This window comes from Bos indicus x Bos taurus, chromosome 23, assembly GCF_003369695.1.
Source record: "Bos indicus x Bos taurus breed Angus x Brahman F1 hybrid chromosome 23, Bos_hybrid_MaternalHap_v2.0, whole genome shotgun sequence".
Classification (NCBI taxonomy): domain Eukaryota; kingdom Metazoa; phylum Chordata; class Mammalia; order Artiodactyla; family Bovidae; genus Bos; species Bos indicus x Bos taurus.
Window position 1 is genome coordinate 25,515,993 of NC_040098.1, and position 17,714 is coordinate 25,533,706.

The window sequence follows — 17,714 nt, forward strand, 5'->3', positions numbered from 1 at the left end:
CTGCTTCCTCATCAATGTGTGAATACATGTGAATGCATGGGACTTCAGAACTGGAAGGTCCTGGAGAAGTTGTCCAGTCCTCCCTCCCACTTAATGAGACCAGTGTTCATGAAACAGCAGATTTCAGCATTAAACTCCATCACCCATTACCATCACAACTTCTGTACCTGAGCAACATACCTGTACCTGCTATGCTCTGTCAAAACTTGGAAAAGCCCTCTTCTTTGGTCCAGGTACTTTAAACCTCTATCTCATTAATTCTTACTACAATTCTGTAATGAATGCCCACTTATCTTCATTTTACAGCTGTGAAAAATGAGGCTTAGAGATGTTAAGTAACTTGTCCAAGGTCACACAGTTAGTAAATGGGATTCAGCCCAATTCTGTCTGAATCTGAAGTCCTTGCTCTTTTCTACACTATTTCACTACTTTAAAAAATGTGTTTATTTTTTTCAAGTCTCGTCCCCCTTTTCTGTATAACTTTTGCTATGGACTGAATGATGCCGTCCCAAAATTTGTATGTTGAAGCTTTAACCTCCAATATGATAGTATTTGAGGATGGGCCTTCAGGAAGTATTTAGGATTAGATGAAGTCATGAGAGTGGGGCCCTCACAGTAGGATTAGTGCCCTTATAAGAAGACTTCCCTGGTGGTCCAGCGGCTAAGATTCCAAACTCCCAATGCAGGGAGCCTGGGTCAGGGAATTAGATCCCGCATACTGCAACTAAAGATTCTGGATGCCACAAAAAAGATCAGAAATGCCACAACCAAGACTCAATTCAGCCAAATAAATAAAATAAATATTTTTTAAAAATCATTATAAGGAAAAGAAAAAGGAAAGACACAAAAGAGCCCTCCCCACCTCCCTCATCCTTGCCCCCATCCCATGCACACAAGGTTCTGTGAGCACTCAGCAAGATGGTGGTCACCTACAAGTCAAAAGTCAAGAAAGGAGGCCTGCCTCAGAATGAAGCCTACCTTTGCTAACACCTTGATCTTGGAGTTCCTCGTCTTTAGAATGTGAGAAATAAATGTCTGTTGATTAAGTCTCAGTCTGTTAAGTCTCAGTCTGTGTATTTTGTTCTGACACTGTCCAAACAAACTCAGACACTTGCTGCATTCTTACCTTCCTTTTCCAAACCTGACCTCATTCAAGGGCTTGCATTTCAGCCTGTCCATCTCTCAGCTCCCAGCCTCCTGCCCTTCCCATTGTCCACTGAAGTTGGGTTATGACAATAGATTTCTTTGAAAGAAAATAGAAGAACGATGAAAAGTGGCCTAATTTCATTTTTAAATGTGCAGTAATTTTTGTGGTAATTATTTGCAAGAAAGATAATTGGACTACCTACTTAATATTTTGGGGCCTCCCTCATGGTTCAGATGGTAAAGAATCTGCCTGCAATGCGGGAGACCCGGGTTCGATCTCTGGGTTGGGAAGACCCCGTGGAGAAGGAAATGGCAATCCACTCTAGTATTCTTGCCTGGAGAATTTCATGGACAGAAGAAGAGCCTGGTGGGCTACAATCCATGGGGGTCCCAAAAAGTCACACATGACTGAGCGACTACTAACACTTTCACTACTTAACACTTTAATACTCTATTTAGGGTTAGTAATGTTTAATTAACACTCCTCACATTTTACATGAAAAATGATCAATGAAAAGTATGTACCAGTCAGGATTCTCTGCAGTAAGCAACAGAAGTCAATTCTGACTAAGTTAAGCACAAACAGGATTTTTTTTTTCTTTTTAATATTGGGAAGGTCATAGAATTTTCCGGAGTATAAAAACCACATTGTGGAACAGACATCCATGATGATGTTTAGATTCATGTGGATACCTAGTGAAAATGTACTGGTTAAGCCAGGATGCAATTTGGTGACCCAAGCATGATCTTGAAGAATAAAGACACCCTTGGCTATAAAAATGGGAAAGCATGGCCTTGAGGTTTAAATTAAGTTTACATGATAGATGACAACCACTATTTCTAATTTAACTCAAGTACAAACACATGTACCATCTCATAAATCTTACAAAATTGAATCTACAGGGCACTGTAAATAATGCATATATCCTATCAGTTGTATTGCAAATACAGACTAACAAGCCCAATGTTAAATAGCCACCTAATTTATTTGTGCATATTTAAGGCTCAAAGTTGCCCCCCAAACTCTCACAATCATTTTGAAGCCACTTTTAAAAATTTGAGAGGGGTTAAATTTAATGGATTAAATCCATTAAAATGGGTTATTGGCGGTCATTCAGACTCAGGGCAAGCAGCCAGTCCTGACATTCTGACTGTGAGGGTTGCAATACAAAACAGCTCATTATTTCTTCCTCCCACCAGAACAGAAAGCACCTTTGTCCGCTCTACAGATGGTTGCTGTAAGTCACCAAGATGCCTTCACTTCTGCTGGCTGCAGGTTAGAGAGATAGGGTGAGAAATAATAATAGATGGTCTTTGGACACCTTTGTCTGGGACACCCTTGGGGTCTAACTTGACATTTTCTCAGGCCATCTTCGAGGACTATCAATACAACCTGAAAGTGTGGTTTCACTGTTATTTGCTGCAGTGAAAGAGGAAACGCCCCACCAACGTTCCCTGTTGCACCATCTTGCTACTTGTAAGATAAGAGAGAAAAACAATGGTAACACAAACTCCCAGCTCTTATTGAGCAGACACTATGTGCCTGGGATTGGGCCAAGCACTTAGATGCTTTCTATCCTTTTATCCTCATGAGAATTCTGTGCAGAGGGCTCTGCTACATCTCTGTTTTACAAATGAGGAACCTGAAGATCTGAAAGGCTGTGCAACTTCTTCAAGGACAAACACATAAATAGAGAAAGAGAGAGCCTGGAATTAGAATCCAGTCTGTGATGGAGCCACCATGCCTTGCTTTGCTCCTTTCTTGTGGGACCCCGGCTTTTCTTTCCTTCTTAGCATTTTTACTAACAAGGACTGCAGTCTCTCAATGCCCTCCAATTCTTTTCACACCTCTCTCTCTTACCTGTTAGTCCCATGGCAATGCCCTTGGAGTGTAACTATTAGCATTGCTCGCTGGGAAGTCTCTGTGTTCTTACTGGAACATCACAGAACACAGTTGGCCTTTGAACAACATGAGTTTGAACCCATGTGTGCATCCATATATACATGGATTTTTTTTCTCATTAGTAAATGCTACAGGCCTACACAATCCGACGTTGATTGAATCCATGAATGTAGAGAATCAGCTATAAATTACATGCAGATTTTTGACTGCAGGAGAGTAAGGTACCCACACTGTTCAAGGATCAACTGGAATGAAATTATTAAAACCAAATGACCACTATCTTAGGGGCCTCTATTTATCTCCCACCCTTTCAGATCATGGTATCTTGGCCTCTTTTCTGAGTTTTCAGCCTCAAATTTCTTTGATTAATATTTAAAAGTACAAGATATTTTAGAACACTAGAACTCTAAAATATATAACTCAAAACAAGAGAAGAAAGTCATCAAGTATATTTTGATGGCTGTGGTTATTACACTGTCTTGTAGTGTGTGTGTGCTCAGTCACTCAGTCATGTCCAGCTCTTTGCAACCCATGGACTGTAGACTGCCAGGCTCCTCTATCTGTGGAATTTTTCAGCAAGAGTACTGGAGTGGATTGCCATTTCCTACTCCAGGGGATCTTTCCCACCCAGAAATCGAACCTGTGTCTCTTGGCAGGTGGATTCTTTACCACTGTGTCACGTGGGAAGCCCTATTGTAGTAGTTACTCTTTTTGGCCACATTGCTCAGCTTGTGGGATCTTAGTTCCCTGACCAGGGATTGGACCCAGGACTGCTGCAGTGAAAGTGCTGAGTCCTAACCACTGGACTGCCAGGGAATTACCTGTAGTTATAATCTTTTAAGTGGTGGTCTCCATTGTTAAGTTATGATCTTCCTTGAGGGCTGGAACTGTTTTATTCCTTTTTATATTTCTAGCACTTAGCTTAGTGCTTCAATAATGTTTGTTGAAAAATTAAAGAAAAATTAATAATTTAATCCTAAATAGACTAAAATAACTATCATTTGCAAAATGTCTGTTAATGTCAACTGGCATTAATGTCAATTTGTCAAACAGCCCTATTTGTCTTAAATTTTTGAGACCATGAAACATAAAATAACGTTTTTAGGTGACAGCTCCTTCTCATCTTGGCCTGGTTCTCTGTTTTGCCAACAAAATTTCCACTTCAGATGCCCACCAACCCCTCTATCACCAAACACCATCTGCTTAAATTGATATTACTGTGTTGGCCAGTCCCAGTGCCCTGAACAATGTAGACAATGGAGGATTCTACCTTCAGGTGGAGGGCAGAATAAGGTGGATACTTCTGGGTGTTACTTTTTTTTTTTTTTTGCCTGCCCTGTGGGGCATGTAGGATCTTAGTTCCCTGACCAAGCACTGAACCCATGCCCCCTGCATTGGGAGCATGGAATCTTAACCACTGAACCACCAGGCAAGTCCCCTGAATATTGCATGATATAGCATTTTGTAGAGCAAAACAAGGAACTGAAATACTTCTGAATATTTCCTATTTTTGTTTTCTGTCATTTCCAACCTTCTTTGCAAAAAAAGCTGGGGGTGGGGGAGAATCAAAATAGGGCCTGGCCTACTTTGGGGTCTCTCCATTTTATTGGTGGTCTAAAACATTCTCAACATAACACAAGTCGTAACTGACTCAGAACTCAAAGCAGCATCCACTGACTCCAAGTCCAGTGCACTTTGCAATAGATTAGGACTTTGCTTCTACTTGAATTTTACTCATCAGAAACCCATTCACTAATTTGGTGACAGAGGTGAGAGTGTGCCTTCCAATTTAGAAAAATGTCAATAATCCCAGGAACATTAATACACAAGAGGAAATTCAAATAACCATAAATTTAACCTCAGTTATGATTTTCCAAAAAGATACCAAGAACAAAGTAATATGATAATGAGGCACTGTTTTACATTTATGATACTACCAACAAAGTCTATACTGATCAATTTGAATGATGGGAGGATTATGCTGAAATCCTCCTTGATGCAGCAAGCTAGATTGCTATCATTTTGGAGAAAGCAGTTTGCTAACACATACCACAGGCCCCCAAGATATGGTTCACACCCTCCCACTGGATCACTTGAGTACATAGGATTTAAATCAATTGAAGAAGATAACCATCTGAAGGAAGATACTGATTTTATGGAAGATGTACTATATAATATAAATAAATCTAAGTGCCTAGCAATACAAGATGGCTTTAAAAAATTATGCTACAGAGACTTCCCTGGAAGTCCAGTGGTTAAGACTCCACACTTTCAACAGTGCATTCAGTCCAAGGTCCCAGCAAACAGATCCAGGGTCACCCCTTGCTCCAGCTTCCAACCACCCTCCAACCTTTTTCCCGGTAGCAACTTTCAGAATCAGCCACTCAGCTGTCTGTGATCACCGGGTCCAGCCAACACCATTTTTTTTTAAGCTAAACTTCTTATTACCAATCAACCATGGGCTCCCAGATTTGTCAGAATTATTTCACTGAGATGCAGGCCACCATCTCTATGCATCTGCTGGCCTCCTACACCTACCCATCTCTGGGCTTCTCTTTCAACCTCAACGATGTGGCTCTGGAGGGTAGGGGCCACTTTTTCCTCGAATTGGCCAAGGGGGAGCACGATCGCCTCTTGAAAATGCAAAACCAGCACGGCAGCAGGGCCCTCTTCCTGAACATGCAGAAACCATCTCCAGATGAGTGGAGTAAAACCCAGGATGCTATGGAAGCCGCCCTTCTCCTGGAGAGAAACCTGTACCAGGCCCTTTTGGATCTACACGGCGTGGGTTCTGCCTGAGGAGACCCCCCACTTCTGTGACTTCCTGGAGAAGCACTTCCTAGATGAGGAGGTAAAATTCATCAAGAAGATGGGGGACCACCTGATCAACCTTGAAAGCTGGCTAGTCCCCAGGCTGGGCTGGGTGAATATCTCTTCAAAAGGCTCACCCTCAAGCACAACTCGGAGCCTCTGGAGCCCAGTGGGCTTTGAGGAGCCCCACTAATGTCAGGGCTTCTGCCTGAAGCCCCTCTCTGCAGCCACTAGGCAAATTTTTAACACCCTGGAGCCTTCTCCCAAGCCTTGGACCAAATGGAAACAATAAAGCTTTTAATAGCAAAAAAAAAAAAAATTCTGCACTTCCCCTGCAGAGGGTACAAGTTTGATCCCTGGACAGGGCAGTAAGATCCCACAGGCCCTGTGACGTGGCCAAAAAAAAAAAATTATGCTACAGCAAATGAAGGGAATGTTATACTGACATTAAAATTGTAATTAGGAATAATCTGTAATAGTATGTGAAAAGAGTGCTTTATGACATAATGTTTAGTTAAAAAATAAGAAACACAAAAGTACATATACTCAAAGATAACAAACAATAACAAATATATATATATATATATATATATATGAAAGAGAGAGAGAGGGAAATTTGAATGTAAGAGGTTTTTTTACCTCTTGATCTCTTGGGATCAGCACCTGAGGGGGAGTTGGACTGAGGCAGAGTGGAATTCCAGGAGGAACTTTCCTGGAAGTTGCAGTGGCTTTGGGGGAGGCAGCTCTTTTCAGGTTGGTGGGCATCTTTCCTCAAGGGAAACGTCTAAGAGAAAGGTTAATGGGAAAAACTAGAGTCTCCACTGCTGCAGCTGGTCTTGAGACCCACTCAGAAGTCATTTGTCTCCATCTTCTATCAATACTGTCCACGTTGGTGTCCCTGCCCCCTTAGCGAGCACTTTTGCTGGTCTAGGTGGCTTTCCTAAGCAGGATGACCAGGACTCTTAGGCCTTAGGAGTTTGAGCTCCTGGTCACTTTGCCCTTCTCAGGCTAAGGCTGCTGCAAGGGAGTACCAAGTAGATTATCTGCAGTCAAATACAATCTCCCATCCCCGCCCCCGCCAATGTATTGGGTTGGCCAAAAAGTTCATTTGGGTTTTTCCGCAGTTACGGAAAACAGGCCTACCTCAGGATGATTCTTTACCTGTTTGAGCAGGTGACTTCTTTCCAAGTTTGCTCATTTCTTGGTATGAGGAAGCTGAAGGGACTGGGCATTCGACAAAACTTGAATAGGATTCCTGCTGTGCACCCTGGTGGAACATCCTCTTCCTGGGAGCCAAGATCTGTAAGCCCTCAGAGCCCAGAGTTTCAGGAACAGGAGAAAAGAATTCTCCCAGTGACTCTGGGTGTGTGGGAAGGCAGGGCCTTGGTTCTTAGACACATGTATTCTGTCAGGGACACCACACCATAGAATGATGGTGGATTTAGGGAATATACTCCAAGGTACCTACGCCTCCCAGCCAGCCTCTCAGTTCTATGACAACTATTATATTGTTCTGTGTGGTGCAGTTCAGAATAGGGCTACGACCCCAGGGTCAGGTACCCACTACCACACTTTGTTTGCTACAAAGTATGTCCCTTACTCAAATGTGATCTTTTGCAGGATCTCCTTTTAGTAGATCAAACACTTTGTAAGCCCTTGAAAAATGGTGCTGAGGCCTGTAAAAAATTATTGTGTGTATGCTTAGTCACTCAGTCATGTCCGACTCTTTGCGACCCCATGTACTGCAGCACACCAGGCTCCTCTGTCCATGGGGATTCTCCAAGCAAGAATACTGGAGTGGGTTGCCATGACTTCTCCAGGGGATCTTCCTAACCCAGAGATCGAACCCAGATCTCCTGCATTGCAGGCAGATTCTTTACCAACTGAGCCACCAGGGAAGCCCCCCAAATTATTAAAGAACCTCAGTGGAGTTGGGAGACCAGAAGGGGGAGCTCTCATGCCCTGCTACAATAGCAGAGCCCAACAGGAAGAAGGGAGAAGGCAATGGCATCCCACTCCAGTACTCTTGCCTGGAAAATCCCATGGATGGAGGAGCCCAGTAGGCTGCATTCCATGGAGTTGCTAAGAGTCAGACACAACTGAGCGACTTCACTTTCACTTTTCACTTTCATGCATTGGAGAAGGAAATGGCAACCCACTCCAGTGTTCTTGCCTGGAGAATCCCAGGGACGGGGGAGCCTGGTGGGCTGCCGTCTATGGGGTCGCACAGAGTCGGACACGACTGAAGTGACTTAGCAGTAGCAGCAACAGGAAGAACACAGAGGCCTTTTCCCCAGTAAGGACTCAGCCAATGAAAAGCCTCAGACTCTTCTTTAAAGAAAAAAAATTACAGTCCTCCTGACTTCCTTTCCCCCTCTATAGAAGGGGTCTACTTCCCTTGCTGTTTTGGGACTTGCATGTGGCTTGCCAAACAGACCCCAAACTACAATTCTCTGCTGATCTGAATCAACACATCTTTGCTAGAGAAATACCTAGCAGTCTATTTGTTTCAGGGCAGCAGATCCTATAAATAGGAAAGACAAACTCAGAGCTGGAATGTATGCATTAAAAATTTTTTTTCTATTTACGCTGAAGTATAGTTGATTTATAATGTATTAATTTCTACTGTACAGCAAAGTGATTCAGTTATACATATATATATATATATTCTTTTTTATATTATTTTCAATTATGGTTTATCACAGGATATTGAATACAGTTCCCTGTGCTACACAGTAGGATGTTGTTGTTTATCCATTCTATATATAATAGCTTATACCTGCTAACCCCAACCTCCAAATCCACCCCATGGACTATTTATTGATTCCAACCAAGATGAATTGTTGCCCCTTCCAGAGTAGGAGTTTAGTGAAGCTAATCTGGGTCTTCTTCAAGAGGTGGTGCTGTACCAGGGACATAGTGCTGGTCTTTGGTAGCAGCTGCAGCTAGAGCAGGCTTGCTGAGTGGGAGCTGGGCTTGTTGAGCCCATACCTGCCTTCCATCCCTCCAACTGTGGCTTCTTTGTTGTGCCAACAGCTGAGGCACAACAAAGAGGCTGGCTGATATCAACTGACTGAGTCATTTTGTCTCCTTAATGTGAGATATCTTCTGTGGTTTAGTTAAGAGTTCTGGGAGTGAAAACTGACTCAGATGCAGAAACTGCATGAGGGAGGGATCATGAGTTTGTACTGGGGAAGCTGCCCTTAGCCTCTTGATCATTCATCCTTGATTATTTTGGTTGGATAGATTGAACAGAATACTTTTGTTGTTACCCATTTATCGTGCCCATAAGAATGATCTGTTCTATTAACCGTCTCCACAGCTTTCTGTGTGGGCAAAGGTCCATATAGTCAAAGCTATGGTTTTTCCAGTAGCCATGTGTGGATATGAGAGTTGGACCATAAAGAAGGCTGAATGCCGAAGAATTGATGCTTCTGAACTGTGATGATGGAGAAGACTCTTGAGAGTTCGTTGGACAGCAAGAAGATCAAACAAGTCAATCCTAAAGGAAATCAACCCTGAGTATCCATTGGAAGGACTGATGCTGAAGCTGAAGCTCCATACTTTGGCCACCTGATGGCCTCACTGGAAAAGACCCTGATGCTGGAAAGTCTGAAGGCAGGAGGAGAAGGGGATAACAGAGGATGAGATGGTTGGATAACATCACTGACTCAATGGACATGAGTTTGGGCAAACTCTGGGAGAAGGTGAAAGACCAAGAAGCCTGGTGTGCTGCAGTCCATGGAGGTAGCCAAGAGTCAGACATGACTGAGGGCCTGAACAACAACAGCTTTCTGTAGGTCAGGCCCTTCTTGCTGCCTCTCCAGCTTTGCCTCACTGCAACAGCTGGATGTACTTTATTTCTCATGGTTAAGGCACTCTCATGACCTCTTATATTTCAGGCTATTATCATTCCCATCAAGGAGCTCAGTTCTATAATGACATCTCTCACCATGAGCTTTGGACCATAAAGGAGAGTCCCCAGTGCGTTTCTCAGTGAATTTTATATCCTTCTTACCATATCCTGCCTTGCTACTTTGGTAAATGTCCTCTTGGCCCTCACATGGTAAACCTGGTTCAATTTCCCGCCTCATCTAATAAATCCACTCAAGTATACCCACTTCTGGAGAAGGAAATGGCACTCCAGTACTCTTGCCTGGAAAATCCCATGGATGGAGGAGCCTGGTAGGCTGCAGTCCATGGGGTCACTAAGAGTCGGACACGACTGAGCGACTTCACTTTCACTTTTCACTTTCATGCATTGGAGAAGGAAAAGGCAACCCACTCCAGTGTTCTTGCCTGGAGAATCCCAGGGATGGGGGAGCCTGGTGGGCCGCCATCTATGGGGTCGCACAGAGTCGAACACGACTGAAGCGACTTAGCAGCAGCATACCCCCTTCTATGAGACATTTGGTTCCTTTTTCCACTGCCTAAAAAAGAAGTCCAGCATTTATTGCTCATTGATTGTGGGCATCACTTTTCTAAGTGCCAAGGAAACATCTGAGTGGTATGTTCTGGGGGGTTCTAACAGTCCTATCGGCTGGGGAGTTCCCTGATGGCCCAGTGGTTAGGACTCTGTACTTTCACTGCCAAGGGCCAGGTTCAATCCCTAGTTGGGGAACTAAGTTCCCACCGACTGTGCAGGGCATCCAAGGGTAAAAAAGAAAGAAAGAATGTTCCCATATTAAATAACAACTTTATATTCTGCTTCCCATTGACCTCCCGTTGATCTGCTGGTACAAATCAGCCAGGATCCACAGCTCCTTCAAGGAACAGACTCTTTTCTCCTTAGCAGACCCAACTGTATCCCTGATGGTTCTTGTTTTGACTTACTGGGTTATGTTATTGGCTATAATGGGTTATGATGGGTCTAGTGTCAGTAAGGCAAAAGTGGCCGAACCTGTTGGGGACACATGTTGTCCTGCAAGGCAGAGACCTCCAGAATGAGGACTTTCATTGCACTGCAAAGATCCACATCCCTTGTTTCCAGGCCTCAGGCTGTCCCAGTTGTAGCTTGAATTTAGGTGTAGCAGACTTGCCAAGGGGAATTCAACTTTTTCTGGAGCCTATTACTTTTATGCTTAAATCTTGAACCTGAGTTTCAGCTTCATCTACCCTCCAGCTATGGGATATGCACCCGTTCCACTGTACTCTGCCAAGGAGGCCCTCTGACTTTTCTGTTTAGCCTTTAATTACTCATTCATTACCCTCAGCCTTTGCTTGTCTTTCTCCTGAACTTCCATTGCCCCCAGGAACAGCCGTTTGATACCATTACCCTTATAATTATTAACTTGCTCCTGCTTCTCAAATACTGGTTCCATCACCTCAGCCAAAGCATGCCCTTCCAAAGGCATGCCCTCCCAGAAAACATCACCACTCCTAATACTGCTGCATGCCTGGCTTTATCCACGCTCCGCCAGCCACCCACCATGGGCTCCTTATTTCTAGCCAGCTGGTGGGTGACCCAGCTTTAGCATCTGCTTTCTTGCACCCACTCTTATCACCACAAGCCAAGTTTCCCTGGGAGGCAGACTCTGCAGTGGAGATCAGCATGCTGGAGGCTTATTGGAGGATGCCCTTGGAGCAACATCTGTAGGGGTGTGAAGAGGCAGGATTGAACAGAGAAGAAAGTCTGACTGTGAGGCTGTCACTGTAGAGGCCTGTGCAGATTCCGTGTGGGTCCTGACAGAGCTGTCCTCAAATCCAAGACATTGGCCAGGCTTTGGATATGGGCTGTCCCTCGGAAGACGACATCTATTTGGATGAAGCTGCTTACTTCAGCAGAGGGTGATCGGAGGGAGGGGGACTTCAGTGGGATCTGCCAGTTACCCACCCTCCCTCTCCAAGCAGCTGGAGGAGGAGGCATAACACCACAATGTCCACCGCCACATTTTTGAAGTTGCTATAATTGTCTTTTAGTTTTTAAAGAAAAAATCAAGTCATTAAAAAAAAATACTCAAGAGAAAAATGATGACATCCTTTTGTCCAGAGACTCCATGGTTTGTCCTGAGGAAGTTTCCCCCACCTGAAGAATGGTCCAGACCTCCCACAAAATAAATAGAAACTCAGGAGTGGCTTGGTCAGTGAAACTTTGATAGGGGGTTAGTTAGCCTGGCATGACTCACCTGTCCCCAACCTACCCAACCCAGACCCAAAACGGGTGTGTTGGGTGTGGATGCCAGTCTGCTCCATAGCCAGACAAGCAGGCAAACCCGTGTGACCCGAACAAAAACATGGAGGCCTGAGAAGTTCTGCTTGCAGAAGCAGAAGTGGCACCCACACTAAAAAAGAAACACAAATCTGATGCCCTAGACTTTGAAAACTGATTTATGTCTTTCCTGAAGTCTGGTGAAAACATGCAAGGACGTGTTACCACACTTCCTTAAAAAATTATAGTTCCTAAAAGTCCTATTTCAACAGCTCTCTCCACCAAAAAAAAAAAATTAATTCATAATCAACCTAAGAAAGGGAAACATTTATTTGAGCCAATTTGAGGATTACAACTAGGAGACAGTCTGTCAGAGAATTCTGAGAACCATTCCAAAGAGGTAAGGGGAGGCCAGTCTAGGTGTGATTTTGGAGAAGGGGGTGTGTGCAATCAAGCATATACCTTGGTAGAGTTACTGCCGTTTTCAAGGAATGATAGTGACAGTCGCTCAGTCACGTCTGACTTTTTGCGACCGCATGGACTGTAGCCCGACAGGATCCTCTGTCCATGGGATTTCCCAGGCAACTGGCGTGGGTTGCCATTCCCTTCTCCAGGGGATCTTCCTCACCCAGAGATCAAACCTGGGTCTCCTGCATCGCAGGCATATTCTTTTCTGTCTGAGCCAACAGGGAAGCCCATTTGAGGAATAAGTATCTTAGTTAATGGTTTTAGTGCTTCTCTAAGTCAGGGAAGAGCAGGAAACTGGATTCATAAAATTTTTTCCCTGAAAATACCTAACAACCTGAGAGCCGGTTCTCAGTTTTCCTGTAGCACAAAATACCTCATCTTGAATCCCTTTTGGGGTGTACCTCTTAATTTCAGTGTTTGGGAGGCATTTCATGACCATTTTGTCTACTCATTAGGGATGCTCACTTCCAGGTGGTCAGGTGAGGATTTGGTTGATGGACCACTCAATGTGCTATTACTGACTAGGCCCTGCTAACAGTAGCCAAAACCTCTGGATCACCTGCCTTACATTCCATTATGGTTCTAGGAAGTGGTTCCCTCATGTCATCTCTTCCCATTCCTAGAATTACACTATGACAATCATTGATCTCATAGAACTATATATTTGGTCAGTCTTTCAATTGATGCTTTTGAAGTGTGGTGTTGGAGAAGACTCTTGAGAGTCCCTTGGACTGCAAGGAGATCCAACAAGTCCATTCTGAAGGAGATCAGCCCTGGGATTTCTTTGGAAGAAATGATGCTAAAGCTGAAACTCCAGTACTTAGGGCACCTCACGCGAAGAGTTGACTCATTGGAAAAGACTCTGATGCTGGGAGGGATTGGGGGCAGGAGGAGAAGGGGACGACAGAGGATGAGATGGCTGGATGGCATCACTGACTCGATGGACGTGAGTCTGAGTGAACTCCAGGAGTTGGTGATGGACAGGGAGGCCTGGCGTGCTGCGATTCATGGGGTCACAAAGAGTTGGACATGACTGAGCGACTGATCTGATCTGATCTGATCTGAATCATTGGGTCTTCCCTGTAGCTCAAATGGTAAAGAATCTACCTGCAACGCAAGAGATCCGGGTTCGATTCCTGGGTCAGAAGGATCCTCTGGAGAAGGGAATGGCAGTCCATTCCAGTATTCTTGCCTGAAGAATCTCATGGACAGAGGAGCGTGGCAGGCTACAGTCCGTGGAATTGCAAAGAGTTGGACATGACTGAGTGACTAACACCACACCAATCATCATTAATTTTATTGGAGGCTCAGTCACACATCTGTTAATGCAGGAAACAATAATCTTGTACAATAGGCAGAATAATAGTAATATAACTAGTAGCTATGTTATTAATAAAGTCATAAGTAAATATTTAAGTGACGAGCTTCCAGTAGGTGTGGCCCAGTATCTCCCAGGGTTGTCTAACCAGTCTGTTTTGCATCCATCACCATCTTTAAGGGAAATGGTATGTTGTTATAAGTTCACTAAAGATCTCTGCAGGTATGAGGCGAGCAGTGAATCATGGTGATCCCTTAAGGACAGACAAAAGAATGTTATCTTGTGAGGAGTTATGGCTGGTGTTAGAAGAACAATTGATATTTATGTTTGAGCTGGTATTACTGCCACTGGGTAGTCTGGCTAATGCAGATGCACAATGGACAGTAGGCAGGAGGGAGGAGGCCAAAGGGCAGAGAAAAAGTTTCTGTTCAAAATTTTCTTGTCTTGCCTTAAAATGTGAGTTTTTATTTCATCAGCTCATCCTAGGTTTCGTTCATCCAAGGCATTGTTAACAGATCTCTCTTTTCTACTGCAGGCAAACTCCAGAGACCTTTCCTCTACCTGTGGACTTAGTGCTTTCTTTCACAAGTATATATGCAAATCAGTTCTATGTATGCAAATCAATTAAGCCTTTCTCTGTACTTTTCCCTTCTCCCGTCCTCATTACTCTCAACAGCATGCAAAAGGCAAGCAAACTCATTAACCAGGGAGGGGAGCTGTAAATTGAGACCCTGTAACCCTTGAATCAGCAAATGTGTTGTGTTTTTTAACTCTGTATTTGACATGACACACTTCACCATAAGAGAATAACCCAAAAATAATTAAAATATATGAATCGACAACTTCTTTAGAGCAGTCGTTTCATTATTCTTAGGACTTCCTATCCCTTTCTTAGTTTCACTGTCCATCAAAGTGTTTCCACCATGTTTTGTCTGGTATAGACTTGGCTGTTCCACTCGTCCTTTCAAAGAATGCTTGTCAACCTGCCTGATTAGAACACACGAATATGAAGTGCATACTGTGCATATACACACAAACACAGTTTTTCATATAATTTCACTGAGTTCATGGACACCTGAATAAGCCCAAATTGTGCTAGTGCTCAGTCACTTCAGTGGTGTCCAACTCTTGCGATCCCATGGACTGTAGCCTGGCAGACTCCTCTGTCCATGGGATTTCCCAGGCGAGAATACTGGAGTGGGTTGCCATTCCCTTCTCCAAGGGATCTTCCCAACCCAGGGATCGAACCTGGGTCCTCTGCATTACAGGTGGATTCGTCAGCAACTGAGCTACCAGGGAAGCCTAAGTCCCAATTAATAACCACTTAATTACTTTCTTTGTCAAGTTCTCAATTCATAAAATTGCAACTGCCAAATTTTAGCTAACTACACCTAGATGCCCTCGACAAGGTACAAACTCTATTTTCTTTTGTGGATTGGCAAATGAAAATCTTTGTAAATTTCATAAAGTATATATAAATTATGTACCAGAGAAGCCAACATTTTAATTCATTCCTTCCTTCCTCTGTTTCTTATTCATTCATTTAACAAACATTTGTTTGCTGAGTACTTACTATTTTGGAGTAAAACATTTATATAAAATTAATCTCCAACTTCAAGAATCAAAGCAGATAATGGGAAAAGTGATATATAAACAGATAATGTTGATGAAAAAACTCATCAATAGTCAACCTAAAAAAGAAATGAAAATTTTTATTAGAGCCAATTTGAGGATTACAACCAGGAGACAAGTCTCTTAGCTCTGAGAATGGATCCAAAGAGGTAAAGGTGGAGGCCAGTTACATAATTTTGGAAAAGAGAGTACGTGCAATCAGGCATACACCTTGGTAGAGTTACTGCTATTTTTGAGGAATAGGTATCTTAATGGTTTTAGTGCTCCTCTAAGTCTGGGAAGATGCAAGAAACTGGATTCACAAAATTTTTTCGTGAAAATATCTAACAACCTGAGGGTTGGTTCTGTCTGTTTTCCTGCAGCACAAAATGCCTCTTCTTGATCTTTACCCTTTGAATGAATTCCTTTTGGGGTGTATTATATAGGTCAGTGACTGCAGTGGCTAATGACTTGATCCTTGTAGAAATGATAGTGGGCAACATATTTTGTTTTTACAGTCCCTTCCCTTTTGGCCTTAATTTCAACCAATGTTTGGGAGGCATTTTGTGACCATTTTGTCCCATGGCACTAGGGGTGCTCACTGCCAGGTCAGGCAAGGACTCCTTTGATAGGCCACTTAATGTGGCATTTACTGGACTGGGACCTGTGAACAGTAGCCAGAAGTCTCTAGATGCCCTGCCTTACATTCTGTTATGGTCCAGGAAATGGTTCCCTCTTGTTGTTTCTTCCCAAATCTAGAGTTAGTTACACTATTATAGTCATTGATCTTATAGACTGTATATTTGGCCAATCATGTCAAGTCACCTAATCATCATTCATTTTACTGGGGGCTCAGTCACACATTTGGTCATGCAAGAAACAATTTTGTACAATAGGCAGAATACAAGTAAGATAGCTGGTACCATTAACAAGGTTATAAACAAGTATTTAACAAAGTATTTAAAGTGAAGAGCTTCCATTAACTGTGGGCCAGATTCTCCCCAGGTTGCTGACCAGTCTGTTTTATCTCTGTCGTTATCTTTAACAGAAATGATATGTTGTTGTCATAAGTAAACTTTACTAAAGATGTCGGAGCAGATACACGCTGAGTGATGGATCATGGTGACCCCTTAAGAATGAACAAAGGAATGTTATCTTCTGAGGAATTATGTGGGCTGGTGTTCAAAGAAGAGCAACTGATGTTTATGTCTGAAGAGGTATTTCTGTCATTGGGAACTCTGATTAATGCAGAATGTAGATGCATGATGTATAGGAGAGGGGAGGGAAGAGACTAAAGAACAGAGAAAATTTTATGTTTAAAGTTTTTCTTGTCTTGCCTGAAAATGTGAATTATTGCCTCATGTATATACATACAAACACCGTTTTTCACATTTCGGTGAGTTCAGGACTGCCGAATAAACCCAGTTAATAACCTCTTAACTACTTCTTAGCCGAACTCTCCGTTCCTAAAATTCTGAAGTCCGCAAATTATAACTAAACTAAAATACCTTAGATGCCTACCACAAGATACAAGATCTGTTGTTTTTGGATATTTCAAATGAAGTCCTTACAAGTTACCTAAAGCATATATGAACTGTGCACCAGAGAAATCAACTTTTTTATTCCTTTCTTCCTTCCTCTGTTAGTCACTCATTCGTTTAACAAACATTTGTTTGCTAAGCACTTTCTATTTTGGAATAATACCTTTACGTAAAATCAACATCCAGTTTCAAGAATCAAAGCAGTTAATGGGTAGAATCAATATTTAAAAGAGACAATTACAACTGGGTGCTGTGACAAGGATCATGGAGGAGCAGGAGAGGAAGGGGTGTGGGGAGGGGTCAGTGGGGAGGGCACCAAATACAGTCTGGGAATTGGGTACGGCTGAGAGTGAAGAAGGCTGAGCGCCAAAGAATTGATGCTTTTGAACTGTGGTGTTGGAGAAGACTCTTGAGAGTCCCTTGGACTGCAAGGAGATCCAACAAGTCCATTCTGAAGGAGATCAGCCCTGGGATTTCTTTGGAAGGACTGATGCTAAAGCTGAAACTCCAGTACTTTGGCCACCTCATGCGAAGAGTTGACTCATTGAAAAAGACTCTGATGCTGGGAGGGATTGGGGGCAGGAGGAGAAGGGGACGACAGAGGATGAGATGGCTGGATGGCATCACTGACTCAATGGACGTGAGTCTGAGTGAACTCCGGGAGTTGGTGATGGACAGGGAGGCCTGGCGTGCTGCGATTCATGGGGTCGCAAAGAGTCAGACACGACTGACCGACTGATCTGATCTGATCTGATCTGAGAGTGGTTT

General features: G+C 43.3%; 1 long non-coding RNA gene across 3 annotated transcripts in view; it reads left to right on the forward strand.

The window, feature by feature from the left end:
• LOC113881593 overlaps nt 1–17,370 on the forward strand; it is a 44,273-nt gene extending 26,903 nt beyond the window's left edge. For all 3 annotated transcript variants that reach the window (XR_003508089.1, XR_003508088.1, XR_003508090.1), the window contains one exon: nt 16,454–17,370. This is a non-coding gene — a long non-coding RNA (uncharacterized LOC113881593). The remainder of the gene's footprint in view (nt 1–16,453) is intronic.
• Nucleotides 17,371–17,714: the final 344 nt, after the last annotated feature.